The sequence below is a fragment of the Bombina bombina genome, chromosome 1 (genome assembly GCF_027579735.1).
Source record: "Bombina bombina isolate aBomBom1 chromosome 1, aBomBom1.pri, whole genome shotgun sequence".
Taxonomy (NCBI): Eukaryota; Metazoa; Chordata; class Amphibia; order Anura; family Bombinatoridae; genus Bombina; species Bombina bombina.
The window spans coordinates 841,026,470-841,043,969 of NC_069499.1; the positions used below are offsets into that span (position 1 = coordinate 841,026,470).

The window sequence follows — 17,500 nt, forward strand, 5'->3', positions numbered from 1 at the left end:
CTGTACCCGTAGTAAGGAACTCTGAAGTTCTGACGAGAGGCCATCAGATCCATGTCTGGAATGCCCCACGGTTGAGTGACTTGGGCAAAGATTTCCGGATGGAGTTCCCACTCCCCCGGATGCAATGTCTGACGACTCAGAAAATCCGCTTCCCAATTTTCCACTCCTGGGATGTGGATAGCAGACAGGTGGCAGGAGTGAGACTCCGCCCATAGAATGATTTTGGTCACTTCTTCCATCGCTAGGGAACTCCTTGTTCCCCCCTGATGGTTGATGTATGAACTTGGCCCTCGCTAGCTGAGGCCAAGCTTTGAGAGCATTGAATATCGCTCTCAGTTCCAGAATATTTATCGGTAGAAGAGATTCTACCCGAGACCAAAGACCCTGAGCTTTCAGGGATCCCCAGACCGCGCCCCAGCCCATCAGACTGGCGTCGGTCGTGACAATGACCCACTCTGGTCTGCGGAAGGTCATCCCTTGTGACAGGTTGTCCAGGGACAGCCACCAACGGAATGAGTCTCTGGTCCTCTGATTTACTTGTATCTTCGGAGACAAGTCTGAATAGTCCCCATTCCACTGACTGAGCATGAACAGTTGTAATGGTCTTAGATGAATGCGCACAAAAGGAACTATGTCCATTGCCGCTACCATCAAACCTATCACTTCCATGCACTGCGCTATGGAAGGAAGAGGAACGGAATGAAGTATCCGACAAGAGTCTATAAGTTTTGTTTTTCTGGCTACTGTCAGAAAAATCCTCATTTCTAAGGAGTCTATTATAGTTCCCAAGAAGGGAACCCTCGTTGACGGAGATAGAGAACTCTTTTCCACGTTCACTTTCCATCCGTGAGATCTGAGAAAGGCCAGGACAATGTCCGTGTGAGCCTTTACTTGAGGAAGGGACGACGCTCGAATCAGAATGTCGTCCAAGTAAGGTACTACAGCAATGCCCCTTGGTCTTAGCACCGCCAGAAGGGACCCTAGTACCTATGAGAAAATCCTAGGAGCAGTGGCTAATCCGAAAGAAAATGCCACGAACTGGAAATGCTTGTCCAGGAATGCAAACCTTAGGAACCGATGATGTTCCTTGTGGATAGGAATATGTAGATACGCATCCTTGAAATCCACCTTGGTCATGAATTGACCTTCCTGGATGGAAGGAAGAAGTGTTCGAATGGTTTCCATCTTGAACGATGGAACCTTGAGAAACTTGTTCAAGATCTTGAGATCTAAGATTGGTCTGAACGTTCCCTCTTTTTTGGGAACTATGAACAGATTGGAGTAGAACCCCATCCCTTGTTCTCCTAATGGAACAGGATGAATCACTCCCATTTTTAGCAGGTCTTCTACCCAATGTAAGAATGCCTGTCTTCTTATGTGGTCTGAAGACAACTGAGACCTGTGGAACCTCCCCCTTGGAGGAAGCCCCTTGAACTCCAGAGAATAACCTTGGGAGACTATTTCTAGCGCCCAAGGATCCAGAACATCTCTTTCCCAAGCCTGAGCGAAGAGAGAGAGTCTGCCCCCCCACCAGATCCGGTCCCGGATCGGGGGCCCGCATTTCATGCTGTCTTGGTAGCAGTGGCAGGTTTCCTGGCCTGCTTTCCTTTGCTCCAGCCTTGCATAGGTCTCCAGGCTGGATTGGCTTGAGAAGTATTACCTTCCTGCTTAGAGGACGTAGCCCTTGGGGCTGATCCGTTTCTGCGAAAGGGAAGAAACTTAGGTTTATTTTTGGTCTTGAAAAGACCTATCCTGAGGAAGGGCGTGGCCCTTGCCCCCAGTGATATCAGAGATAATCTCTTTCAAGTCAGGGCCAAAGAGTGTTTTCCCCTTGAAAGGAATGTCAAGCAATTTGTTCTTGGAAGACGCATCCGCTGCCCAAGATTTTAACCAAAGCGCTCTGCGCCACAATAGCAAACCCAGAATTTTTTCGCCGCTAACCTAGCCAATTGCAAGGTGGCGTCTAGGGTGAAAGAATTAGCCAATTTAAGAGCACGAATTCTGTCCATAATCTCCTCATAAGAAGAAGAATTACTAATAATCGCCTTTCCTAGCTCATCAAACTAGAAACACGCGGCTGCAGTGACAGGGACAATGCATGCAATTGGTTGTAGAAGGGAACCTTGCTGAACAAACATCTTTAGCAGACCTTCTAATTTTTTATCCATAGGATCTTGGAAAGCACAACTATCTTCTATGGGTATAGTGGCGCGCTTGTGTAGAGTAGAAACCGCCCCCTCGACCTTGGGGACTGTCTGCCATCAGTCCTTTCTGGGGTCGACTATAGGAAAACAATTTTATAAATATGGGGGGAGGTACTAAAGGTATACCGGGCCTGTCCCATTCTTTACTAACAATGTACGCCACCCGCTTGGATATAGGAAAAGCTTCGGGGGGCCCCGGGGCCTCTAAGAACTTTTCCATTTTACATAGTGGTTCTGGAATGACCAGATAATCACAATCATCCAAATTGGATAACACCTCCTTAAGCAGAGCGCGGAGATGTTCCAACTTAAATTTAAAAGTAATCACATCAGGTTCAGCTTGTTGAGAAATGTTTCCTGAATCTGAAATTTCTCCCTCAGACAAAACCTCCCTGGCCCCCTCAGACTGGTGTAGGGGCCCTTCAGAAACCATATCATCAGCGTTCTCATGCTCTACAGAATTTTCTAAAACAGAGCAGTCGCGCCTTCGCTGATAAGTGGGCATATTGGCTAGAATGTTTTTGATAGAATTATCCATTACAGCCGTTAAATGTTGCATAGTAAGGAGTATTGGCGCACTAGATGTACTAGGGGCCTCCTGTATGGGCAAGACTGGTGTAGACGAAGGAGGGGATGATGCAGTACCATGCTTACTCCCCTCACTTGAGGAATCATCTTGGGCATCATTTTTACTAAAAAATTTTATGACATAAAATACATATAGTTAAATGAGAAGGAACCTTGGTTTCCCCACAGTCAGAACACAATCTATCTGGTAGTTCAGACATGTTAAACAGGCATAAACTTGATAACAAAGCACAAAAAACGTTTTAAAATAAAACCGTTACTGTCACTTTAAATTTTAAACTAAACACACTTTATTATTGCAATTGCGAAAAAGTATGAAGGAATTGTTCAAAATTCACCAAAATTTCACCACAGTGTCTTAAAGCCTTAAAAGTATTGCACACCAAATTTGGAAGCTTTAACCCTTAAAATAACGGAACCGGAGCCGTTTTTATATTTAACCCCTTTACAGTCCCTGGAATCTGCTTTGCTGAGACCCAACCAAGCCCAAAGGGGAATACGATACCAAATGATGCCTTCAGAAAGACTTTTCTATGTATCAGAGCTCCACACACATGCAGCTGCATGCCATGCTGTCCTCAAAAACAAGTGCGCCATACCGGCGCGAAAATGAGGCTCTGACTATGATTAGGGAAAGCCCCTAAAGAATAAGGTGTCTAAAACAGTGCCTGCCGATATAATCATATCAAAATACCCAGAATAAATGATTCCTCAAGGCTAAATATGTGTTAATAATGAATCGATTTAGCCCAGAAAAAGTCTACAGTCTTAATAAGCCCTTGTGAAGCCCTTATTTACTATCTTAATAAACATGGCTTACCGGATCCCATAGGGAAAATGACAGCTTCCAGCATTACATCGTCTTGTTAGAATGTGTCATACCTCAAGCAGTAAGAGACTGCACACTGTTCCCCCAACTGAAGTTAATTGCTCTCAACAGTCCTGTGTGGAACAGCCATGGATTTTAGTTACGGTGCTAAAATCATTTTCCTCATACAAACAGAAATCTTCATCTCTTTTCTGTTTCTGAGTAAATAGTACATACCAGCACTATTTTAAAATAACAAACTCTTGATTGAATAATAAAAACTACAGTTAAACACTAAAAAACTCTAAGCCATCTCCGTGGAGATGTTGCCTGTACAACGGCAAAGAGAATGACTGGGGTAGGCGGAGCCTAGGAGGGATCATGTGACCAGCTTTGCTGGGCTCTTTGCCATTTCCTGTTGGGGAAGAGAATATCCCACAAGTAAGGATGACGCCGTGGACCGGACACACCTATGTTGGAGAAATAATGTTTCTGTTATTTAAATCCAGTAAGTGTTGTTATTCATCAGGATAGATGATGAAACATATTTTATCTGTAATAAATCAGTGGATGAATACTCATCTACATCATTATAAATAATGTGGCCTTAAGAGTAAAATGAATAGATAGAAACAAAGCATAGCATAGCCACTAACTGGCCTTAGCTTAAAGGATAGCTAAGTTATCATCAGCTTAACCTGAATATTGAGAGATCAGTTGTATTGGAATGGTGATGAATCTGCTTTGAACAAGGAAAGTAAAGCTAAAGGTTACTATTGATTAGTTAATGAGCTAATAATTGTGCACCAACCATGCAAGCGTACAGGTAAATCATGTGGATAGAGAAATACACGTAATGCTTTTATCCTTTGCCTTGGCATTAACTAAAGTGTGTATGTATGTGTGTAATTAACTAAACCTATGGCAGTGATGAAGATCAATTAATTGTAATGTACTAAAAGTAAAGTACATTTTAACCTTTGATAACATTATATATATATATATATATATATATACACACACACACACACAGAAACACACATATATATATATATTTTCTATTACCTGATTATACAATGAACATTATATATATATATATATATATATATATATATATATATATATATATATATATATATATATATATATAAAATGTTCATTTTATAATCAGGTAATAGAATATATATATATATATATATATATATATATATATATATATATATATATATATATATAAAATGTTATCAAAGGTTAAAATGTACTTTATATATAGGTTAATTTTATAATCCGGTAATAGAAAATGGTGAATATAGTATGGTTTAGAGAGTGTGTGTCTTCCAATTCACAATTACATATAGAACAAATGCTACAAATGCAAAATAATTAAAATAAAAAAAAAAATAATGCAGGAATTAAACAAAAATAAAATTGCCCTAATAACCCCACAATCCTATGTTTGATATTTGCAGCAAATTGAAAGCGCTACTACATCTGGTAATATAAATGTATGTTTAAATAGGCGTAACTATGCTGCCGCTCTCTGCCACATAGCTTCCTTATGCACAGCTTACAAATAACCTACCCAATGTCGCATTGTCCTTGCTTTCGCTACAAGCACTATTGTTGCCTCTCATGTACACACGGAGTGGTAAGTAACCAGCTCATGAGCCACTAAACCTAATTGGTCACCGGATAACAGTAATTAGTGCTCTGCTCATTAATGAGTAAAATCTTTATTGGCTCCATTGATCAGCAGATTTGTTGCCATCTTCCAAACCAATGGCAGGCGTAACGAGCTGGCTTATTGGCACAGCAATTAATTAAATCAATTTCTAGCCAGCAGCTTGTTAGGAGACTGACAGGGCAAATGTCCACTCTGAGCAACCGTCAGAACTTCTAGATTGCTCTTTTCTGCCAAATTTTTTGATAGAACAATTAAAGGCTTGTACCCACAAATTCAAGTCATGTGGGGGGTGAGCAGCACTATATAAGCCTTAGAGTTGTGCTTGTTAAATCATCAGTAAAAGAGAACTAGAGAAAACAAAAAGGGAATGCAATATATAAGATAGCAACGACTGCCAAATATGGCGGCGGCCGCCAGCAGCATTCAACTCTGTTTGGAGCCAGATATCTTTGTGTGAAAGGGCAAAACAAAGATTTGTGAAAATTTAGATCTTTGTGTGTTGAACTATCACAGGAAGATATCCAACTCCGAAAAGAGCTAAATACCGCTGGTGGCCGCCATATTCGGCAGGTGTTGCTACTTGAAAGCAGTTAATGCAAATGTCTAAAATAAAATGCATGGTTGTGCATAGCAGAACAACTTTGCAATAAAGGTGTACCTTAGCTTCGCTAATACAGCGCTTTGCGGGGCTGAAGTTCAACCTCCAAGGATTTTGAAACAGTGTTGTAATCTTCGTAAGATTGCGAGAAAACTGACTGGCACCATTTTGTTATGCACAGTTCACTCTGTTTACAGCATTACAGAGCAATCTGTGTCTCAGTGTTATAGTCTGGCAAATTTTACTACAGTAATTGTCACTATTTTACAGGTACAGTATTTATTAAATACTAATTGAATACTGTGCTGTGCTAGTGTTAAACTAAACATAGCACTATTGCACCCCTAATATATATTAGTTAAAACATGTTTTCAATTTTTAAACACACTGGCAAGTAAAAAGAAAGCTAAAACCGCCTTGTTTCACTTTAAGGCGGTTTTCCCTTTACAGCAGGGCTTCGGTCCCTAATCCGCTGTATGAGCGGTGTATACCTGTATACTTTCATTGCTTATTTTGCCCCCTTTTTCTGTAATTTAAGATAATTTTTTTTAGTATTTTTGCTATCACTCAATTTAAACAGAAATAGTTTGTGTTGTTTTTAAATTTACCTAATCAAAACTATATATTTCTGTAGATAACACAAGGTATTGACCTAGGCCCATTTTGGTAATCATCCTTCAAATGATTGTTAAAGCTTCTCTGGGTTCCCTTCTTTTCAGGAACAACAGACATGCATGGTTTGCTATTGTTTGAGACAATTGCAGCTGTGCACCACACTTCTGAAATTCCTGGTAGTGAAGGGGTTAATCAGGTAGCTTGTAAGTTTCATTTTAGTTGCAGTGTAGAGATTACCCTCCCACCCCTAATCCTTTCCTGATCCCTCCAAAACAGCTCTCTGGCCCTCCCTCACCCCCCACTGGTCACCTCCATTATAAGTACTGGCAGACAATCCAATAGGCAGTACTACTATTTTTACTATATATTTTTTTTTTAATTTCTGTACTGTGTTGAACTCTCCTTAACCAACCACCTCTCTCAGATATATATTTTTAAAATGTATTTTATGTAATAATTATTTTTTCTGTAGTATAGTGGACCCTCTCCCCCTCCAAGATCACGTTTTGTCTGTAGTGTAGGATCCCCCTCCAGCCCATCTTTTGTAGAACCAATCCCTCCCTCTCCCCTGCTCTAATATTTTTTTCTTTATCCTATTGTACCCCCCCCATCCTTCCTTCCCCCCTTCTTACTGGGCCGATTCCACCCATCTGCCTCCTTCCCTCCAACTGCTCCCCCCCATCTGCAGCAACGATCATTGTTACAGAGAACGACAGTGTCACTCTCTATCGGCAATCTGGCTTCATATAGTAAGGGAGCACAATTACAGTTCCCTTACTAAATTAAGGTAGATGCATTCTGCCCCCAGGTGCAGTTGACAGCAGTGACCGCACTATGCGCCACAGCGTTGGACATAGGTGCGTCAACACAGTACAATAGGCAAAGTACTGCGTAACGTAGTACCTAGGTCCAAATGGCACAAGGGGTTAATTATGCCCCCCCATCAGTACACAGACTTTTGAGCCTAGCAACCTGTAGAGACAATTTAAAAAAAAAAAAGATTGGTGTTTGTTGATTAAAAAAACAAAACAAACAACAAAAACATTTGAGGTAAGATCTTAAAGAAGAAGGCTAATATTTGTATATTGCTCTATTTTACATGGAACTTAAAAGGGGAAAACGTTTAATCAGGTAGTAATTACAGCTTCTGTCTTAACTTGTAACGGCACATCAATGGCACATTTTAAAATACATTGGTTTAGTATTAGTCTTTTTTTTGTCTGCATTATTTGAAATTTAGCAACACAGACAGAACTCATGTTACATGCAGCAATCACTATCATTTTATACGAACTCCATAAGACAGTAGAAAGAAAAGTGAGTTGAAGAGTGAGAAGAGGACTGAAATGTATCCAATATAAACCTCAGCTACCTCATGCCATAGAACATAGTCATGCCTACATTTCTACAGCTTAAAGGGACATTACACTGTAAAATGATCCCCTTTAACATTTTAACATGTTCGGTGTGTGTAAATTGGTTACAAATAGCTCCTTTACCGTTGTCATTTGAAATTGCCGATTTTGCCTTTTGAAGCCCCCATCTATACTGAAAATCTGAATATGTTTGAATTATCTAAAGAAAGGCTATGCAAACAACAATCAGTAGCCACCCAGTGAGGGTCAGAGACAGAGTGACAGATCTGGTATGAAGGAAAGATACAGATTTTGAAATATAACGCTAAAAAAAGCCCACAAAGATTTTGCTTAATTTCTTGCTATGCCAGTGAGTTTTGATCATCATGACCTATATATCAGCCTTTGTATATAAACAAAGAGATAAGATAAGGAGATGTGTGTATAGAGCAGACATCCTCAAACTTGGCCCAAAGGTTTTGGAACTACATTTCCCATGATGCTCAGCCAGCATATAAGCTGGCTGAGCATCATGGGAAATGTAGTTCCAAAAACTCTGGAGGGCCAAGTTTGATATAGAGTAATAAATATGGTAAGGATGTCTGATCTTTCTGCAAGCTCAGCCCATTTACAGGAGCGAGAACAGCTATTTCATATACATAAATAAGGAGCATTTCTGGCATGTTTTAAACTCTGCAGCTGGTATACAATAAGTCAATGGAAACACATTAAGGGGAAACCAATTTTACAGTACATTGTCCCTTTAAGAAATTGTAACATAGGACGCAGCACATTTAAGTGACCCCTTGTTTTTTAGTTAAAAAAAATAATAAAAATGTTAAGAAATATATAAAAATTAAACAGTCTTGTATATGTACAGCTAACACAACTGAAGAATGTGAAAGGGCTGCTGCTGAATGAACAAAATGTAAGATCCAATAAAAACCTAATAATTACACAAAAGCTCCAGCCAAAACAATAAAAGCCTCATCGTAGTGAGAAGGGGGTTATTTTAAATACATATGAATATTACTGCTCACAAAGCAAATTCTAAAATTAAACTCTCATTCTAACCCACATAAGATCTCCATTCAATTATTTAACCTTGTAAATGTGCAACCTTATTATAGTTATACTGCATGCAGAGCATGAATAGCACTTTTGCATATACATTATATATATATATATATATATATATATATATATATATATATATATATATATGTGTGTGCAGCCACCAACCAGCAGCTTCTGAGCCTACCTAGGTATACACACACACTGCTTGATTTGGGAATATCCAATAGAAAAACAAAGCATTCAAAAAGGGGTATGAAACCCAATTTTTCTTTCTTTCATGATTCAGACAGAACATGCAACTCCTGCAACATGCATACTCCTATTATCAATTTTTCTTTGTTATCTTGCTATCTTTATTTGAAAAGCAGGAATGCAAATCTTAGGGGCCGGTCCTTTTTTGGTTCAGCACCTGGGTGGCGCTTGCTAATTGGTGGCTAAATGTAACAACCAAAGGAAATTTAGAAAAAAGGTTGCTGGAATTAGTAAAACTTTAGCAGTTACATTAAAACAAATGCATAAAGAATATTCTTGCAATGCAGATTAAAAAGAAAAAAAAACTTTTTCAGGCTCCTAAACAAAATGTCAAGCACTGAGATAAGCATCTTATGTTCTACAAAAGCAGAAAAACAGAAAAAATTTAATAGTCAACTTCAATTTTGTGTTCTTGTTTTTCGCCTTCTAAAAGAAGCCTACATTATTTTCTCCAAGGCCATTACAGTTTAAAAAAAAAAAAAAAAGACCCCAAATGAATATCAAGCATGCAGCAAATAATACAAATGGACATTTTACACATTTACCCACTGCCATTGAAGTACCATTAAAGGGACAGTCTACACCAGAATTTTTATTGTTTAAAAAGATAGACAATCCCTTTATTACCCATTCCCTAGTTTTGCATTAGCCAACACAGTTATATAAATACACTTTTTACCTCTGTGATTACCTTGTATCTAAGCCTCTGCAAACTGCCCTCTTATTTCAGTTCTTTTGACAGACATCCATTTAAGCCAATCAGAGCTGGCTCACTGGAACTCCACGTGCATGAGCACACTGTTATCTATATGACACACATGAACTAACACCCTCTAGTGATGAAAAACTGTCAAAATGCCCTGAGAGAAGAGGCGACCTTCAAGAGCTTAGAAATTAGCATATGGACCTCCTAGGTTTAGCTTTCAAGTAAGAATACCAAGAGAACAAAGCAAAATTAGTAAATTGGAAAATTGTTTAAAATTACATTCTCTATCTGAATCATGAAAGTTTTTTTTTTTGGACTAGACTGTCCCTTTAACCCCTTAATGACAACTGACGTACCAGGTACGTCATGCAAAAACTAACTGTTAATGACAATAGACGTACCTGGTACGTCAGTTGTCTAACAGAGTGCTGGAAGTGATCACAATCACTTCCAGCAGCTCTGAGGGTATTGCAGTGATGCCTCGATATGGAGGCATCCTGCAATACCCCTTTACAAGCCTCCGATGCAGAGAGAGCCACTCTGTGGCCCTCTCTGCACCGGTAGTGATGGTGCCGATGGTGCCTTTGTCCGGTGGGAGGAGGGAGCGTGTGCGCGCGTGTGCATGTGGGCGCGCGTGCACGTGGGCGCGCGTGCGCGCATTAGCCACACTGACACCAATGAAGGAAGGGGGAAAAAAAAAAAAGTTAAAAAAAAAGTTTTTTTTTTTACATATAAAAGGATCTGGGAGGGGGAGGGGGTGGGGGTATTGTGGGGGGGCTGCTACACTACAGAAATAATTAAAAATACAAATAAAAGTTATAAATAAAATTAAAATAGTTTGGTTTGTGGGGCCAAACTGGGTACTGGCAGACAGCTGCCAGTACCCAAGATGGAGGTAATTAGGTAGGGGAGAGGGTTAGAGAGCTGGAGGGGGGGGATCAGGGAGGTTGGTGCTAAGGCAGGGGTCCATCACAACTAAAATATTTTATAATTTTTATTTAAAAAAAAACAAACAAAAAAAAAACTCTTTTATTTAGTACTGGCAGACTTTCTGCCAGTACTTAAGATGGCGGTAACAATTGTGGGGTGGGGGAGGGAAGAGAGCTGTTTGGGAGGGATCAGGGGGTGGGATGTGTCAGGTGGGAGGCTGATCTCTAAAATTAACCCTGCAAGCTCCCTACAAGCTACCTAATTAACCCCTTCACTGCTGGGCATAATTCACGTGTGGTGCGCAGCGGCATTTAGCTGCCTTCTAATTACCAAAAAGCAACACCAAAGCCATATAAGTCTGCTATTTCTGAACAAAGGGGATCCCAGAGAAGCTTTTACAACAATTTCTGCCATAATTGCACAAGCTGTTTGTAAATAATTTCAGTGAGAAACCTAAAATTGTGAAAAATGTAAAGTTTTTTTTTTTTTATTTGCTCGCATTTGGCGGTGAAATGGTGGCATACAATATACCAAAATTGGCCTAGATCAATACTTGGGGTTGTCTACTACACTACACTAAAGCTAAAATTAACCCTACAAGCTCCCTACAAGCTCCCTAATTAACCCCTTCACTCCTGGGCATAAAACATGTGTGGTGCGCAGCGGCATTTAGCGGCCTTCTAATTACCAAAAAGCAACCACAAAGCCATATAAGTCTGTTATTTCTGAAAAAAGGGGATCCCAGAGAAGCATTTACAACCATTTGTGCCATAATTGCAGAAGCTGTTTGTAAATTATTTCAGTGGGAAACCTAAAGTTTGTGACAAAATTTGTGAAAAAGTGAACTTTTTCTTTTTATCGCATTTGGCGGTGAAATGGTGGCATGAAATATACCAAAATGAGCCTAGATCAATACTTTGGGATGTCCTCTAAAACAAAATATATACATGTCAAGGGATATTCAGGTATTCCTGACAGATATCCAAAGTAACTAGCGCTAATTTTGAAAAAAAGTGGTTTGGAAATAGCAAAGTGCTACTTGTACTTATTGCCCTATAACTTGCAAATAAGCAAAGAACATGTAAACATTGGGTATTTCTAAACTCAGGACAAAATTTAGAAACTATTTAGCATGGGTGTTTTTTGGTGATTGTAGATGTGTAACAGATTTTGGGGGTCAAAGTTAGAAAAAGTGTTTTTTTTCCATTTTTTCCTCATATTTTATCTTTTTTTTTTTAGTAAATTATAAGATATGATAAAAATAATGGTATCTTTAGAAAGTCCATTTAATGACGAGAAAAACGGTATATAATATGTGTGGGTACAGTAAACGAGTAAGAGGAAAATTACAGCTAAACGCAAACACTGCAGAAATGTAAAAATAGCCATTGTCATTAAGGGTAAGAAAATTGAAAAATGGTCCGGTCATTAAGGGGTTAAATACAGTAATATAGCATAATCAACAAATGCATACTAAAAAGACAATGTAATAGCACTTATTCTGAACTTCAAATTATTTGAAAACCTGGCCTATTTTCTTCACCCTGCATCATGTGACAGCCACCAGCCAATTACAAAACACTTAGACATGTATAGACATATATACAGGTAGCCCTCAGTTTACGCCGGGGTTAGGTTCCAGAAGGAATGGTTGTAAATCGAAACTGTTGTAAATTGAAACCCAGTTTATAATGTTAGTCAATGGGAAGTGAGGGAGATGGGTTCCAGGCCCCTCCCAAAATTGTCATAAGTAACACCTAATACATTATTTTTAAAGCTTTGAAATGAAGACTTTAAATGCTAAACAGCATTATAAACCTTATAAAATAATCACACAACACAGAATATATAATTAAACTAAGTTAAATGAACAAAAACATTTGCAAAACAGCATTATAAACCTAATAAAATAATCACACAACACAGACTTCACTTGCATTTTTCTGCAAACAGTTCTTTCTATGCATTCCAATCTGGACTGATTTATAGACAGGAAGATCTTGTTCCTTTGAAATCTGCTTGATAGCTCAGGTCTGGTTAAACTGATTAATTTCAGCTTGCTTGGCTTTGCTGCAACACAAGTGGACAGCTCCACCTACTGGCTATTTTAATAAATGCTTTTTTGTGTGTGTGTTTTTTTAACTGCATGCTCAAGCTGAATACTGAAAATGTAAATTTTGTCTTTAGTGTCTCTTTATTAAAAATGTTTAGAAAATGATCATCTTTAGAACACTCAAACATTTTTTAAATGGTATGCATGGCAAAAAAAAGAAAGAAAAACCTATACATCCAGCAAACCTTGTCACCCCTTTGAAGTTAAAGGGACACTGAACCCAGTTTTTTTCGTTCATGATTCAGATAGAGCATGCAATTTACTCCTATTATCAAATTTTCTTCATTCTCTTGCTATCTTTATTTGAAAAGCAAGAATGTAAGTTTAGAAGCCGGCCCATTTTTGGTTCACAACCTGAGTTGTGCTTGCTGATTGGTGGCTAAATGCACCCACCATTAAACAATTGTCTGGCTCCTTAGCTTAGATGCCTTTTTCAAATAAAGATAGCAAGAGAACGAAGAAAAATGTATAAAAGAAGTATGTTAGAAAGCTGCTTAAAATTGCCTGCTCTATCTGAATTGTGAAAGAAAAAAAAATGGGTTCATTGTCCCTTTAAGAGGGTACCTACAGTGGTTGAAACATATGAACGGTTATATACAGAAGCAAACAGATAAAAACTGGAACAGACATGGATGTGTGTACTCACACACGTGTCCTTCAAATAAAAAGGATGAGGTGAAAATTCAGAGCAGGCGGCTGCACTTTGCTCTGTTTCATAGAAGCAAATGGATTTGGTGCTTTTTATTCATTAATCAATCAATATTACTGGCCGTACATGAGCGGCAATGCCAAGATAGGAGTGACCTCCCAGGCAGACAGGACACTTTAATGCTTAGAAGACTGTTCAAAGCTTAGCAACTTTGCGAATATGTTTGTGCCTGATTAGCCCTGGAAAGCAGCGGCTGTGAGCAATGCACTAAATATGACAAGGTTAGTAGTTTTCAATTTGCGCAGGGAGATGAAATGAATGAAGGGGGGCATGGGAATGGGGGGGGGAGGATGGGAGATCTATACTACTTACACATGAAGAGATTTTGCATTTTTTTTCTCAGAAGCACACCAGAAAAGAAGCACTACAATAAAATTATTTTTTTTTTTTCTTTATAAAACAACCAAAGTGAGGTTGTATTATCTACACATTCAAAAATATAACAATCTAAAAGGAGAAACAAACTCAGTTCTGCAAGTAAAAAAAAAAAAAGTTATAATAACTGCACCACAGCCAAGGGGCTGAAATACACATAATGAACAAAGACAATGGAGCAACCGTCTCACTTCATGGAGACTGGAGTTTTAAATAAAAACAAAAGTATTTATTAGATGATAACAAAAAAATTATAGCAAATGAACAAAGGGATATGAACCAGTGTTCCTTTAAAAAACAAATATGCTAAATCAAAGTAAAAAACAAACAAACATAAAAAAATAAGACTGTGTAAAACAGCAAACACTTGTATTCTTGCAGAATGAGCACTTAAACATTCTGAGTGTCCCTTTCCTTAGGGAAATGAGGGAGCGGACATGTCGGTAACTTAAGTTGCATTCTATCCTTTCCTGGGCATGGGAAAAACTGACTATTTCTCTAGTATTCACTGAATACTTAACCAGCTCATGTTACTTCTAGAAGATTTATGACATATTGCAAGACCTCAGCCTCCTTGTAGGGCTGTGACAGGAAGTAATGGAAACTGCATAAAGTTTAAAAAAAAAAAAAAAACTTTGAAATTATGAATAATACATATTACAATGATTTCTATTAAGTATTACTCACGACTTAGTGTTTTTTTATTATTACAACAATGTAACGGACTGGTTTATATCCCTTTAAAACAGACAGGCTTCCAAAATAATTCAGTTGTAATAAAAGTAGGTTAAAAAAAAAAAAATCAGATAAATGTTGTACCATATGTGGTTATGAATAAAATCATTAACCCCTTAACAACCGACGTATGACACATGAAGACATAGCGCGCTCTTGACGACAAACGGCAAGACCTGCATTATTTTTGGCGCATGTATTGGGGTTTTGTGAAAGACTCAATGTATAGATTACACTAGTGGTCGTTAAGTGGTTAAAGGGACATGAAACCTAAAATTTTTCTTTCATGATTCAGATAGAACATACAATTTTAAACAACTTTCCAATTTACTTCTATTTTGACATTTGCTTCATTCTCTTGGTATCCTTTGGCGAAGGAGCAGTAATTCACTACTAGGAGCTTAGCTGAAAGCCAATGACAAGACGCATACATGTGTAGCCACAATCAGCAGCTTCTGAGCCTAATTTTCAACAAAGGATACAAAGAGAAAAAAACTAAATTATGTAATAGAAGTAAATTAGAAAGTTATTTAAAATTGCATACTCTATCTTAACCATTTCCTGATGGGACATATTTGTCTACATCAGAAAAAAGTTCTGATGTAAACAAATAAGTAGAAATTGAATTATCGTTGATGCGTTTGCGTGATTTCAATGATGGGGTCGGGGGAGTGCCTATGACGCTAGGCACACCCTGCAGCCGCCCGCGATCCCATAGAGGAAGCGGCTATGGCTTCAGGACAGCCAAATGGCACGGACATACCATGCTGTCCTAACAACGCTAAACCCAGCAGTGGGAAGGGGTTAATGGAAATTCCTGCATTGACAAACTATTTAGTGATGTACTTTACCAACAACAAACTTCTAAGTATAACCTTCTGCCTCTACACTATACACCGACACCTACTTCACCCGTATTACAAGGCTTGAGCTGCCTTTTCATCTTGCAATACGCATCCCCCATTTGCCATCTTTATACAGACGCTCCTAAAGGATTTAGAATTCATATCTGTGTCCTATTTCATCCCTGACCTTCTGCCTCTTTCTACAGCCACAGGCAGATTAAATAGAAGCTGAAATTATCCAGCAAACATTTTAATAAAAAGAAAACGAGCAGGATAAAGAGTTTCATATCCTCTTCCAAGCTGCTCTGCTCTGAGAAGTGAAAAAGCAAACAAGAAACAGGCTGCCTGGCATTGCTGACATTCCTGGGCCTTCTCTCACTACATCTTTATGCCTCTGAGCAGTAACAAATTCAAAAATGCTGTTCCTAAGGGCTGGAAGCAAACAGCTGGATCCTGCCAGTGTGCACTGAGAGCTGCTGCCACCAACAAGGGAGATCAAGCAAGTCACATATCTTTAAAAGGGACATGAAACCCATTGTTTTCTCTATGATTCATATAGAACCCTGGTTTTCAATCCTGTTCTCAGGGCTCCCTAACAGGCCAGGTTTTCAGGATTACCATGGGTGAGAGCAGGTAAAATAGCCGTTTACGAATCAGCTGATTAGTTCACCTGTGCTCCAGTTCGGATATCATCAAAATCTGTCCTATTAGGGAGGTCTGAGGACAGGCTTGAAAACCAATGATATAGAGCAGGGGGTCAGCAAACTTGGCCCCCAGATGTTTTGGAACTACATTTCCCATGATGCTGAGACACTCTTTAGGCTGTCTGAGCATCATGGGAAATGTAGTTCTAAAACATCTGGGGGACCAAAGTTGCTGACCCCCTGATATAGAGAATACAATTTTAAACAACTTTCCAATTTACTTATATTATTTAGTTTGCTTTGTTGTCTGTGAAGCCATTGTTGAAAAGTATACTTAGGTAGGCTCAGGGGCACCACTACTGGGAGCTAGCTGCTGATTAGTGACTGCACATATATACTTCTAGTCATTGGCTCACCTGATGTGTTTAGCTAGCTCCCAGTAGTGCATCGCTGCTCCTTCAGCAAACACCAAAATAATTTATCAAATTTAAGAATAGAAGTAAACTGGAAAGCTGTTTAAAAATGTACTGTCTATCTGAATCATAATCCTGGAAATGAAAACAACAACTAGAGAGACTTTTGAAAATGCCTATTTTTCTCTAAACTGCACAGTAGCAAAATCAAAAGAAAAAGGAGACAAACAAACAAACAGAGAGGGAGGGGAAGTGATTGAAGTGACAAGATGGAGAGCGGCATAGCAAATACTAGGTGCAGCAGAATTAGATTAAAGGCAAGGCCCTGAGGATGACGTATATCCTCATTCTCATGTTACACTGTAGACAGCATGAAGCAGTAATACACACTGCAATTACTTTTTGTCCCTACAAATGTAAAAAGGTGGTGAAAGGGTTAACAAGCAACACAAAACATTTAGGTTCCCTGAAGCCAGCGGACAGGAGATCTAAAGGAGCCCCCAGACGCAAGGAGACACATTGGAGGAATCAAGAACTGACAGTAGTGTTCACCCTCTTCCTGTCTGAACAAAAGTTCTATTCAATAGGAGTAAACTTTGTGTTTCAGATCCCAGCGAACCCCCCCTCTACACACTCGGAGACCTGTAACAATAAGGGCAATGTGCTAGAGAAGAAACGCCAGAGACTCAGCAGAGATTAACAGAGTCTGCTAAAACAATATGTCCCGTAAAAGGATCCTCTCTCACCAGAGGAATGCAAATGAAAAAACGCCAACACCTATCAGGTCTGCAAGGATAGAAAAGGGCTTTGAATCAACAGGTTTGAGGTCAGGAAGGCTACAATGCAGAA

General features: G+C 38.9%; 1 protein-coding gene across 3 annotated transcripts in view; it reads right to left on the reverse strand.

Annotated features, from left to right (window-relative positions):
- ZFHX3 (zinc finger homeobox 3) overlaps positions 1-17,500 on the reverse strand; it is a 285,532-nt gene that overhangs the window by 47,001 nt on the left and 221,031 nt on the right. The window lies entirely within an intron of this gene.